Genomic DNA, 13,114 nt, shown 5'->3' with positions numbered 1-13,114 from the left:
TAGACGCATCATTTATTTAATAAAGGCTGTTTGACTAGTTAAAGAGGATATAGCAAGCCCATTTATATAGTCACAGTTTTATAATTCCTGATGTGTAACATGCCTTGACTGGCAAGATCATTGTACCTTAACCAAACAATATGAAATCAGTTGCTCATCACCCTTTGGAAGATCGAGCTTCCTTTTCTTTATAGGGAACCATTCTAGGATAAAAAGAAAAGCTCATTGTAATTTATAAATAAAAGCCAGATATTTTCTGCATGGATCATTGTATTTAGATGCAAATGTAGCCTTTGGATCATGCTCCATTAGACATACATAGTAGTGCTTCTGAAAAGATGTTGCTGATTAGTGAGTATTTCTTCAATATTCAATTTATATAATATGAATTAAAAAGGCAGCACTACAACACTTCAGCCAGAATTGTGGCATTCTGGGCGTTTAAACTCACTGCTACATGTCTTATTTTGAAATCAGCGTGCATATTCTACCAAGTATGCATATATACTAGAGGCATGCTATTCACTTTGTGTAGTCGCCTTTGATTTATACCAGAAATTAATTTCAGAGTTATTTGGAATAGTAAAGCTCTTTCTCTTTGCCAGTTAATTGCTATACTAGCTTACGCTTTACACCATACGGAAACACCCTTTTAAATATGCAAAGAAAAAAAGCTAAAAATAAATCACAGCTGCTGTTAGATGGGGGTATAAAGATACAGCCAAGGCCAAAAAAAAAAAAAAGGAACTGTCTTGGTTTAAATAAAGCTAAACTGCTTTTAATATTGAGAAGTTCTTTTTCTGTTCTCCAAATCAATATTCATTAATAGTATCCAGAACAGAGAACCTTTAATATGAAACACTGAGATAACAGTAGTAATTACAACGTGCGTTTTGGTAGCTGTAATACTTTCCTTCTCTCAGTTACATTAATGACTGCTGTAATAATTTGTATTTATTTGACTCATAAGGACTAACTTCTATCAACGTTTCTAACTGATAAATTCAATTAAACTCCAAACCACTTTCTCAATTTACAAAAACACAAAGCACCTGTAGGTAGAAATGAGTTTTATCTTTGCACAGTGATTTTTCCAAATCAGTAATGGTAGCTTGACCTTCTCCACACACCATGAAGTGAATATATTGAGCCCTTACACAGTATGTCTGATTTCCTATAGCTATCAAAGCACAAATCTGAGAAACACAATAGCATGGCTGGGTCTTGAGGGGAACAGCTTCTCATCGGCAGGTTGGGCACGCATTGGTTTGCTCTGACTGCAAAAGTGGCCATGGTGGGACTGCGTGAGCTGATCTGGCAGAAATGGTCTCATTAAAAATGGGTTATTTTTAGTTCTAATGGGTTCCTCAGCCCAGCAGCCCATGTGCTTCGCCTGTGCTGCAGTGACACTGCTGCAGGGACAGTGAGGAGGGCAGAACAAGCAGCCAAAACTGAGAGGGGAACTGCCTGAGACAGCCTTGCAATTGAGAAAATGGCACGTGACACCGTGTCCTTGGTCATCGTACTCTTTCCCACACTTTTTCTCCAGAGTTAGCTAATCGTGGTGCAAAAGCCCAGTAGGCAGAGAAAGAGGCAACTGCTACATAGAGAACTGTTGCTGGGAAAACACTCTCTGGAAATCCTTCTAGAAGCTAAAGAGGGGCAGCAGTGCATTTTTCAGAGTAATGAAAAGTGCATACAGGACTGTCACTGAGACAACCTGGTATAGAGCAGAGACCCAGGTAACTACCTGCTCTTCTTTAGATTAATAACAAAACTTCCACTAGGAGTAGCTTCCATGCCATAAAATCATACCGCTACATACAGTCAACAGAAACCTTAAAATATTCAGTTTTATATTAGTTCACAACTTTTATGTGCTTGGAGATATCTTAAAATTGTCTGCTTCTTACAGAAAGAAGTGATTAATCAGGCCCACAACAATTGAGACAAACTACCGATATTTTCCAAACGTAAAACTGGCTGCAGGAAGAGAGGTTCAAGACCTGAGTCATGCGCAAAACGTGTCAGGTAGAGAACTGAAATCATAAAAGATTGCTCACTAGTAAAGTCCTACCAGATGCATGTCTAACTGTCAAATCAGTAAGCTGAAGCTGGAGCGAAGGAGGAAATTTGCTGTACTCAGTATCAGACTGGAGGACAGGGTGAGTAGTTGGCAAGCATTGCATCCCCTGTGAAAAGACTCCCACAACTAATGCTTGTTGAGCTGACTGCATCCAAATCTTTCACATCTTGTGCCAGAGCCCAGTGAGTTAATTCCCAAGCTGGCCTCTAACCCCTATGCCTCCTTACTTGGCAAGTACCTGTCTCACCTCTTGCAGCACAATTTTTTTTTGTTATTGTCTTTGGAGGACCATTGCTTTGGATTGCGACATTCCCCATTGCAGAAGCTGTTTCATCCCATGTTGCTGCATTCCTAAGCCCCTTCTCACCACTCTTCACTCTTGTGAAACAGAGTTGCAGGGAAACGGTGCCCTGGAAGAGGAAATAACAAAACTGTGCCAAAAAGTGATGAAATAAATTTCTATTGTGGCTGCCTCCCTGTTTTAGAAACAGGACTTCTCCCTTGGGTAGGGGGTGCAACCTTCTGCAGGAACGTGGTGGTGCTGATGGCTTTTGGGGCTCTGCCTGCCAGCACACGGGCTCTGCGGCTCCTTCCTGCTCCATGGAGTCTGCAGCGATGCTCCACAGCTGCATTGCCTGCATCCGGCTGTGGCAAAAACAGCTACGTTGGGAACCTGTGACCTGCCTGCCTGTCTGGTGATCCCAGCTCTGAGGCTGACCACGGTCACCATCACTGACCCCGATGTCCTCGTCCTACCTGTCCAGCATTGCCCCTTGCAGAGAGCCCCTTCCTGCTGCTCCTTGGCCACGTCGCTCCCTCCCTTCCCTTGCACAACTGCTTTGGACGCTGCACTTCGGAAAGGCAGTTATTGCTCTCCATGGCGGAGCACTTCACTAAACCCAATGCCGATTCTATCGCTGAAGCTCTTCGCCTCCTTCGCAGCCAGAATCGGCATCCGCTGCCAACTGCTATGGTTGCTCATTTGAGATTCGTACTTACTCGTACCGGAAAACGAATGCTAAAAGTCTTGCTCTGGCAGACATCGAGCTTTGCTCGAAAGCATATGTGCAGCTTGTGCCAGAGACTCCTCCACAACGACAGCACGTGGCTTTACTCCCTCTTGAAGGATTTTCTTCATCCAAGGCACTATGCAAGCCGTGACAAATGAGTCACTTTTAAACAAACAATTTGTATCAATTAATGATGCTTCACTTCATACTGACAGGCCTCAGGGCTTCACCAGCTTTGTGATATTTTTAATTGTGCCTCCAGATATATTCAGTCTCTCTGATGGGAAGTAATGACCACCGGGACAGGCATTTCTCTCATTTGTCTTTCTTGCACTCCTTCTGTCACACAGCAGAATCAGTACGAGTGCCAGTGGCCTCCTTTGAGTGACCATGAACCCAGCGCAGGACCTACCCCAATCCTGGTGCCCAAGTTAGCCAAACCACCTCCAAGAGCTCCAGCATTGAACATACCCAGCCTTTCACATCCACGCTGCCGTCACAGTAACCCGTATCAGGCAAATTGTGTTTTAGGGGTCATATTTTGGCCCTCATGGTACGGAGGTGAGTGTTACATTCTGCACAGCTTGTCTCAATCCCTAATTTTGCTTCTTAGCCCTCTGACATGATGAACTACTGAGCTTTGATCACACAGTTTTCTCACTTCTGACGCCAACAGCAATTACCAGCCCTGGCTTTAATGATAAAATGCAGTAAATTAATTTTAAGTCTGCATAGCTAACACAAAAAAGGGTTCAAACAACAGATATGAAACTTGGATAAACATATAACAAGGTGCGGGATAAGATCCTTAGAAGACAAAGCAGCTGGGGCAGACCATGTCTTGGAGAACATTGAAGAGAGGGAGCGGAGACAGCTGATGAAGGCTGCAGCCTCTGCACATGGTCTGTGCATGCCAGTTTGTGGGGACAAGCCCATACGCACAGATGACTCTTTCCTCGTAGAAGGAAAAGATTGCAGCTGGGCCCTGTTCCCTGCCCTCACAGGTAAACATGGCATACTATTATTCACATGAATTAATGCACATCACCTTAAAAAGTCTTGCCTTATGCCCTTTTTAGCATGCTTAAATGACTGATCCATGAAACACTGTTTTAGAAAACAGGAACATTTCCTAATTTCCAACCTACCTGTATTTGTTAGCATGCAAATGTTGACTTGTACCAATGTTGTCCTAATTTATGGAGTTATTTGTTATTATCAAATAGACAGCCTTTTATTTTATTGTACGTTGTCATTAACGGAAATATCAAAGAAGGTGGGTCTTAAGATTGAGGAATTTCCACTTCTTACATCTTCTGACTTCATATTTTGCAGTTAACACTACTGTGTTTCTTGTCCCCACAACACTGCAGACCCAAGATGAGAGGTCCTGTCTAAAGAGCATCTGCACGCAGAGTGTTATCGTTATCTTCATGGAGCTGTGCAAAGAAGGCAGTACCAGCCCAGACAGATTGCAGTCAAGATCTGACAGGTGGCTACTTTGTTAGAAGCCAGTGATGGATTACACTGATGCCAACCAGAATATTGTTGATATAGTTGTGGTGGAAATTTGTGAGGTTATAATGTGTGTATGGTGTCTGCAAAATGGTCAATGTTCCTATCATCTCTGCAATGATGTCGGGCTCTAACAGAACAGAGTTCGAGTGCCAATAAGAGCATTCCTAAATGTTTCTCTCTATGGAGATGTATGATAGAAATCATATGCTTGCTTTCGTGCTCTAGGGACTCCGCAGACATGCCAATAGGAAAGAATAATATTGAACCACTGGGGTTGGTGTGGTTGACCAGGAAGGCAGATCTGGCTGCTTCTGTGCTAAAGGATTCAAGCCTGCCTAGGAAGCTGCTGGGCTGTTCCACGGCGCCCGCCTGGCCCATGGCAGCTCGCCCACTTCCTGGCTAATTCCTGGGCACAGTTAGCGTGGTGTAGGTGGTCTGCATGCAGCAACCCTGTTTTGGAGCATGAGACAATTTATTAGCATAGATGCAAGCTACTCAGTGCCAGTTGGCCACAGTACCTGGGAATGTTCCTGGGCACATCTGATTTTGTATTATAGACATAGCCTTTGTGAACACCGCCATGGGGCACCTTGTCATTTGCATGGTAATAGAGAGTCATATGAGCCATATCTATTTGAATATGAAAGCATCTTTTCCTCTGTAAAAAATATGTGCACCTGCTATTATTTCAGGAAAGTTCAGTGCACCCTCAACTATGCTGGCTTAGGAGGCCATTTCCTGCTATGAGAGCACCTGGTATGAGCAGGCTCAGTTGTGTACTGAGCTTTTGCTCAGTGGAAGCAGAACCTTTATTAGCCAAACTGAGAGCAAAATGGTACGGTCCATAAGCCAGCTCAGGTGCCAGAGTGCCCAGCGTTCTTTGAAATAGGGGGGTAGGAGGTAAATGGCCCAACATTTGCAAGGATAATGTGAAGAGCTACCACCAGAGTGGGCGTAGGACACCACCAGTTTGCAGGCCTGGTGCTGGCGACTAGAAAGCTCATCTGTCATTATTGGGGGCAGTCCAAAAGAGGCAGGCACTGAAAGCACTTTGCATGCTGGAGCTTCGCGTGGCAAGCGGCAGTGCCCAGGGAAATAGCTGAGGAAATGTGATGCTGCATTACCTTGTCCTGTCCATGCCAACTGGCAACTGCCCACTGCTTTATGTAATTTTGAAATCTACTGAAAGTTTGGATGAGCCTTCCTGTTATGTTTCCGCAGTACTTATCTGCCAGCGGAGATGTTTATTAGAGCAGGTAAAAATGTTTAGAAAGCAATAAAAATAACTTTATTATGAAGCAGCCAACCAAGCAGACAAGAAATTGAGTTTGCAAACGGCAGCGAAGTGGCCGCCATGCCGCCTGTGGAGAGGATCCTGACCCCAAACAGTGTCGCTTCCCTAATGATGGAGCTACTTGCTATCAGCAGGTCTGCTTTTCTCCCCGCTGCTGCGTGGGCAGAGAAGGCAGGGGCCACATACCCAAGCACATGGCAGTCCTCATGTCCTGACTGATCCAGTGCCTGCCACAGCATTTCCCAGGGCTTTCTCAGCTCACGAGTGCAATAATAGCACAGAAATGGTGCTGGAGCTATGGAGGCATCTGCTCCGTGACTTCCCCTCCTCCCATTCTCACTTCCCGCTCCCTTTTTCCTCACCCTCCTAAACGTTTGTGGCATTCTGATATCATCTTGCTCTCCTCGACTGTCAGCAACCTGCCCATATTTCCTCTAGCTTCTCACTTGCGGTGGTGACTGAGCTCAGACTCAGCATCCTGTAGCAAATCTTTACAATTTCTTCTTTTTCCTCACCTCCCCTGGTAGATTAAGTTCCTCTTCAAAGTCCTCAGTGGCTGCTGCAGAAAAAGTTCAAGTCCTGCCATACACCAATGAATGAATCACAATATATTCTTTGTCCGTGGAATGTAATAAAAGAAAACACCTCTTCATATTCTTTCCCTTAGCAAGGTCACAGCTGGATGCCTCTCACAGTTCACTAAGCTGTTCTTTCTTCTTTCTCTCTATGTGTCCTACCAGAAGCATTTGCCTCCCAGGTTGTTAGTTTGCAGAAATGATAGCATGGCTTAAGATTTCAGTTATTTTTATAAAAATCAAGAAAATATTTTTAGACTTGGCAGAAGGGCAGGCAAAACTTCAAAGATGACCTTTTTACCAGTTATGGTCTTTGTATCACAGTCCATCTATGTTAATTTACTGCAGATGCTCTGTTGAAAAAAGGCAAGTTTCTCAGCTCTGAAATAAATTTTTTTTTGCTGAAAAGCTTTTGTCACTCAATGGCAAAAGAAGGCCTGTAGATTACAAGAGGAGGTAAGAATCCCACTGACTCCTTTGAGTTTGAAATCATCAGGTTTTATCGGCTGAGAATGAAAAAAATACGGACAAACATAAGCAGGATGCTGAACCTCAACACAGAGGCCTGCGCGCACCAGATCCACCTTCTCTTTTCTCCTTTCGCTCAGAGAGCACACACCAGGCAGCACTTCAGGGCCTCTACAAGACAGTACTGCCAACACGGTTCATAACAGACACAACCTGGCACACGCTCTGAATGCCGCTAACAGTATTAAGTGTCCTAAACTCAGCATATATTATATGTAGATAGATATAATAGACATGCATCATACAGTCACTTCTGTTAAGTCTGACCTTTTAAATACTTTTAGAAAACATCATTCAGTTAGAGACTAGTAGAAATCAAATCTTGCTGCAGGCTTGTATTTTGACTATTTACAATTTGACTGGCAAAGAGAAACACATAGCTTCATCCCTTGACCGAAGCAAAAGCCATCTGAGCAAGTTATATTTACCAAAAGAATTGCACCGGTCGCCAGACTGCATGGAATCTTTCTGCAGGCAGCATCAGCTGTGACTCCAGTGCTGCTGATCCTTCCTCTCTGGTGTTTAGTTGCACCCAAAGGCGCTGCAGACAGCTGCGTTCATGCTTGCTTCAGGACCTGCTCTAGCCTGCGGCCTTGTTCTGCCTCCTCTGTTTTGGAGTTTTCCTGAAGGCCGCTGGTGGTATCATCCTGCTTTAAAAGTCCAATTTTAAATGTCCAAAAACCATAGAATAGTTTGTAGAGCCCATGTTGGGTGAAGCCCTTGTAAAACTTCTATTAGAAAATTATCATTGGTGTTTTAACTTGCAGCAAAACTAATCTGGAGCAAAGCTTATTTTTTGTGGACAGCTGTTGGTGGTGCAGTGCTGGTCAAACCAAACAAATCTCAATATTCACACTTCAAAAAAACCACATGGACAGTGAAGTTTCAGCCCAAATGCTTTCAGCAGGATTTTGAACCCATTTTTCCATATATCATATCTGTCTTGCACCCCTTCTTGCCCTACCACAACTTCGTAAGAAGGCGCGAGATTCTGGAGAAGACTCGTGTTGTGCAGGGTGAAAAGCATCTTGCATCAGGTGCTCACACCAGTTCCCAGTGCTGGCAGGTATTTCCTGCCATAGGGAATGGAGGAAAACCAGAACAGCACCAGTATGTGCAATCACATTTAATGATCACGCTTAGAGCTGAAGAACCGGATTTGCAGGACTTGGCCTCGTGGGCAGCTGGCGACGCACAGACTATGCTGGCATCTCGAGCATGAGGACAAATACTTCTCTTACGTACAATGACTAAGATTCATACCAGGATTTCTAAATTTGCTTAATAGGACTTTTATATTTCCATTTCAGCTAGGATATATCATTACAGTGCTGTAGTACTAAATAATTACAAATCTGAAGATAACTCTATGTGTGATTTACAATTCCAAAGCAAAACTAACCTTGTTTCTCTGCACTGAATATATTTTCCTGATTAATTCACACTTACGCATGGAAATTCAAGAAAAGTGATACTACTGATATGCTTCCCAGCTGGTTGCAGCTAAGGTCTTTCCTGCTTCACACTTATGGCCTGGGAGGAATGGTTTTATTACCACTGAGCCATAAGGAAAATGGAGAAAAAGTAAAGAACAGCTGGGTTTAATGAGCTGGAACAGATGTAGATATCAAAGCAGCTTGTACACTTGTCATTTAAAGAGTATCTACATGTATATAAATGATTAGCAACTTAAATCAAGATTTTTGTTACAAAGATTACAATGGGGATAATACTTCAAAAAAAATATTTAAAAAACAGTGTCTTGAATTACTCCATTGGCCACAAGCAACATAGCTTATAAAGGCTTGAACTATCAAACTCTGCACAAATACGATGGACTTGTCGTTCTGGACTATGCCACTGGTTTTCTTTTACTTCTGTTGATTTGTTCTTCTTTTTCCCTTGCATTTTACTTAAAATTATATGGGTGTTTTGAAGGTACATTCCTAAGATACTGGTAGAAAAATTATCTATCCTTTTTAAAATGCTATTCCAGAGGTGAAACCTCTATATTTTCTAATCTTAGTGCAGGTCTCAAGTCTGACTGTAAAAGAAACAGCTTAAAACCATTCAAGAGAGATGTGATAGTTTCATAATTTCAGTGAAATCCTTAAAAATAAATCATATGTTAAGAGGATCTCCATACTTCAACACTAATGCAATCTTAAATGACAGGATCTGGTTTTGGAATATAGGATTTTCTCTATGGGATTAAAGATGTCAACTTATATTTATGCAGATATATTTAGCTGCTTAATTTTAGGCTTAGATTAATTATTTTTTATGTTGGTAGTCCGACAGTTTCCAGTATCTAAGTAAGACTAAGATGAAATCATGATGGAAAAACATTTCATTAGTAATTTGTTCTTTAAATCAATGCTAATAGTTAGTCCTAGAGCTAGGAATTTAATAAAAAAATAGGGATTATTAAAGATGGCTTAGAGGAAATTAAATGCACCAAAAAGGTGTTACTGCTATAATAATGACAATATCTGTGTTTAAAACTCAAATTAGCTTTCCCTAATTACTCATGAAAAATTACTATTCCACTTTTATGGATTCAGTCTAATATCCTTATCTTCAAACAGCTACCTGGAGATATGCAGGCAGCAAGCACAACTAGTAACATGCACTGTGGTCTTCAGATCTGCAAAACCATGCATTTCCAAAGGAAATTCAGTCAGGGAGAATTTGGATGGTCCACTTTTTCAGTGGACTGGTGCTTGGCAGGCTTTTGTAACACATCTCTTGCCAAGAGCTCTTTCCAGCTGATGGTAACAGCTGGTTGTGGCTGAGTTCGAAAAAATACAGAAGGAGCCCTCATGGAGGGCCCGATGTATCAGCCCGGCGACTTTTTGCTTGCTAGTGGGTTTTTGTTGTATCTTGGCACAACTTATCCAGGCAGTCGGGGAGAGCAGGCATTAAGGGATTTGGTGTGACAAAAGGGAAGGCAGGGCTGGCTCTTGCCTTACAGGAGAAGGCCCACTGGTTCATACGAGCTATAACCTTCGGGAATGTCAAGTCCAGTTCTCAAAGTATGAGAGGTTTCTTCTTACTGATGATATTAAAATACTTACGGTATGGAATTTTATTATTTGAAGAGTGGCCATTCAGAAACCTTAAGGCTGTTTAAGGAAAAGCAGAAGACTACATAAGCTTCCTGTGGTATTCTTATTCATGAAGGTATCCGAGCCATGCATTTCTCTATGCAAAAGATGATTACGTGAATTACTTGTCTCATTTCAAGCATATATTATAAACAATTAATTTATAACATAATCACATAAAAAGTATTTTGATTAGGTGTATCAATAAATCTTGTATGTTTGTTGTGCTGTTCTAGCAATAGTCTTATATAGGTTAGAGAATCCACACATACAGGAAGAATTTCTGCACTACCTTGAGTGCAGAAAATACTTAGGTATTTTTATTTCTTCTTAAACATTTGCCAGTCTCCTGGAAATTAATACTATTAGTCCTGCCACTCAACAAACTACTTGTTTATATACACTAAATACAAAAAAATAACAGAAAAGCCCAACAGTGATCAAGGTGAATTTACAATATAGCTTGGTGTTTGTGCTGATGTCAGTAAAATATCAGGCAAGGTCTATCTCTAAACCCCAAATATTCAGGTGTCAAAGTGCAAATTGATTTGTACCGTTCAGCCTGGGAACAACATTGCTAAATCCTCCAGTGAGACACAGCTCTCCTCCAGCAGTAAGGCCCTTGCTAGAATCTCCAAAGCTTTGGTAAAATGTTAATGACAATTCAAAATGCACCAAATGGCTAGATAGAAAAGATGACTGTAGATTTTGCTGCAGTCTATATTAATGTGAATCAGGAGGTATTGCTTGTGTATGCAGCAGGGTTGAACCTGACTTAAAGCATTGCAACCAAAAGCACATGGCCTGGGGCTTCTGAAGTGCCCTGATGTAGTGATTTATTCAGCGGGGGGCATTTTCCTCTGGAAATCACACAATACAATGGTTGTGGCTGTGCAGGGGAGTAACATCATATTTCCTTTTTTCCTTTTCTACTAATACCAACATCTGCCAATGAGCACTTCATAGCTGTCCGCATTACAAAAGGAATCTAGCCACGACAACCCTCTGCATGGCCAGCAGGCCTCTAATTCAGCACTGTCCAGGAGGCCATGCAAGGCAGCTCCCACGTCAGAAGATATTATGTGGCTGGTAAAGCCTGTCACAGATCCTACAGCCCTCCTAATCATGTTTTTTTTCTATGATTTCCTGTTTCTCCATTGGTTTTTCCTTTTAAGCCATTTTAGATGTAAATCAATATAGAAAGGCTCGAGGAGTGGAGGAGAAGGGAGAGCAGGAGTCGGGCTACCCATTTCTCTCCAGTCTCTGTTCCTTGGGGCAATTTGCCTTTTAAGACAGTATTTTGGCAGCTGAGAGAAGCGGAACTGGTGTGCTACCTCCCCATTTTTAAACAGCAATTCTAGTGTAAGTAAAAGGGAAGACATGACAGAAGAGGTAGAAGATTAGCACAGAAAGAAATCTGAAGGAGGCAATGCAATTAACTTGCAACTCTGCAGCAGCTTCCAGCCTTTGCTAAAGTCACAGCAACTGCAAATATTGCAGCATATTTTTCTATACGCTAAACATGCTGATAATGCATCTTTTGTATCTAAACAAACATGAATAACTTTACATATCTTTGAAAGGGTATATACACACTTATGAGCATTACGTAGAGCCTGCAAAATAGCTTCCATGAATATGCACACAAATAGTTATACTAGTTTTGTCTTTTCTTCCAAAACAATATTATTATTGTGAATCAGATCAAAGGTGTGTCCCTATGTGTATCCTGTCTAGGACTATAATCCAATAGGAGAAAATATAAAGAAATATAAAAAAAACCACAAATACTGAGGGATGCCTCTTATGCACTACTAGTTTCTATGAATCAGAGGTTAAGGGAGTTGAACTGCAATGGATTCACTGCATTTCACAACCCTTCATAAACCTATCCTCATGAATTTGTCTAATCATCTTTTTAAGTCTTTGACACTTTTACAGTTCCCTTATGTTTTATTCCCATGCAACTTTGAAAACAGCCCCCAAAATATCTATCGGCTTGACAGTGATATTCAAAACGTGCATTTCAAAGATGTTGGGACATGCATGCGTGCAACTGTTTTGCAACTGAAATTTTGCATTCATACACAGTCACCTAGCCTGAGAGCACCTCAGGACAAGCCTGGTTTATTACAACAAAACCTTATCACTCAAACTTCAACAGCTTAGCACTAAAATCCCATCACATAAATTTAAATGAGGTATGTACATTCTAGGAACAGAAAATAGCCAATTGCATTTGCAAAAAATCACTCGAGTTTCTTTAGTATTCTTGCAACCAAATATTGAAGAGGCTGTTATTTTTTTTTTAATTGGGGAAAATAGAAATATTGAAACCTAGTAGTTTCCCTTTTTACTGACAAGGAATCAGTGAAAACTACTACTGTTCCATGTCTCTTGCAACATGGCTTTCCATTTTGTGCAATGTAATCCTCTAGATTTGCTTCAGTGTTTCACCTTTCTCTTTATTTTTCACCTTACCTATGTGCCTGTTAGTGAACAGAAATAAGTAATTGAGAATAGTTTTAAATGGTTAAACATTTTGGTTTGTTTCTTTGGAGGAAACAAAGCTGATTTTGTTTTTCTTTTTGCGTGTTTCCAACCATACGCTGTTTCCAAAAGGCTGAAGTAGCCTTTGGAGCGATTTCTGTTAAAGGTGCCTGCGAGTGATCCCTGCATCTATCTAAAGAATGCTCATTTGAGCATGTTGAAGGAAAAATGAAAAGTTTTCAGGCAAAAGAATACTGTTGTTAACGCACTATACGTGGAAAAAAACATACTATGCTTCTATGCTCCAATGCTTTAAAAAATCACCTGATTGCTTAGCTAAATTCTATAGAAAAAAAAAAGGCCTTTTGTTATAATAACAAAAGCCTGGTAGATACTAGCTAGATGGAGAAAGTCGCAAACTGTGAGGTTGCACATGTGGCCACATGCTTTAATTCCAGAGTTGTTCCTTTTTAAAAGCTACTCTTCCAAGACAGGGCTATACTTCC

This window comes from Tinamus guttatus, unplaced genomic scaffold (assembly GCF_059628265.1).
Source record: "Tinamus guttatus ecotype Peru unplaced genomic scaffold, ASM5962826v1 Tinamus_guttatus_pri_ptg000156l, whole genome shotgun sequence".
NCBI classification, from domain to species: Eukaryota; Metazoa; Chordata; class Aves; order Tinamiformes; family Tinamidae; genus Tinamus; species Tinamus guttatus.
The sequence above is the reverse complement of the archived record's forward strand: the minus strand, read 5'-3'. Positions refer to the sequence as shown.